General features: G+C 36.5%; 1 non-coding gene across 1 annotated transcript; it reads left to right on the top strand.

The window, feature by feature from the left end:
- Window positions 1-346: 346 nt before the first annotated feature.
- On the top strand, window positions 347-453 carry LOC122150047. Its single transcript, XR_006163456.1, has one exon. It is a non-coding gene; the product is annotated as a U6 spliceosomal RNA (small nuclear RNA).
- The last annotated feature ends 368 nt before the right edge of the window (window positions 454-821 follow it).

The raw sequence follows: 821 nt of genomic DNA on the forward strand, positions 1-821 counted from the left end.
ATGAGTTCAAACTGCTAACCTTTCAGTTAGGAGCTGAGCTCTTAATCATTGAGTAACCAGGGCTTCTAACAAACAACTTTACACTAATAAATTTGGCAATTTAGAAGAAATAGACCAATACCTCAAAATCCACAAACTCCTGAAGCTTGCCAAGGATGAAATAGACAATCTGAACAGAACTATAACCAATAAACAAATTCACAACAGAAGAATCTCAAAAAAGAAATCTCCAGGCTTGGATGGTGTTGCTGGAGAATCTACAAAACTTTTAAAAATCAGTTAACACTGATTTTACACAGTATCTTCCAGAAAATAGAAGAGGAACACTTCAAAACTAATTTTATAAGTGCTTGCTTTGGCAGCACATATACTAAAATTGGAATGATACAGAGAAGATTAGCATGGCCCCTGAGCAAGGATGACATGCAAATTTGTGAAGTGTTCCATATTTTTGAGACCTCTAATAAGCAAAGAACTATCGATGAAGAAGGACAAAGTAGGAGGTCTCACACTCCTGGATCTCAAAACCTACTGTACAGCCACAGTAGTCAAAACTGGCTAGTATTGGTACAAAAACAGACCATAAACCAATGCAATAGAATCGAGAACTCAGAAATCATTGACCCATGGTCAGCTGATCTTTGACAAAGGGCCAACATCCATTAAACGAGGAAGAGATTGTTTAACAAATGGTGCTGGCAAAACCGGATATCCATTTGCAGAAAAATAAAACAAGATCTGTACCTCACACCATACACAAAAACTAACTCCAGATGGATCAAAGACTTAAATGTGAAACCTAAAACTATAAAGTTTGTCAA

Source organism: Orycteropus afer, unplaced genomic scaffold, assembly GCF_000298275.1.
Source record: "Orycteropus afer afer isolate SDZICR_OR568_19922 unplaced genomic scaffold, OryAfe1.0 scaffold00081, whole genome shotgun sequence".
NCBI classification, from domain to species: Eukaryota; Metazoa; Chordata; class Mammalia; order Tubulidentata; family Orycteropodidae; genus Orycteropus; species Orycteropus afer.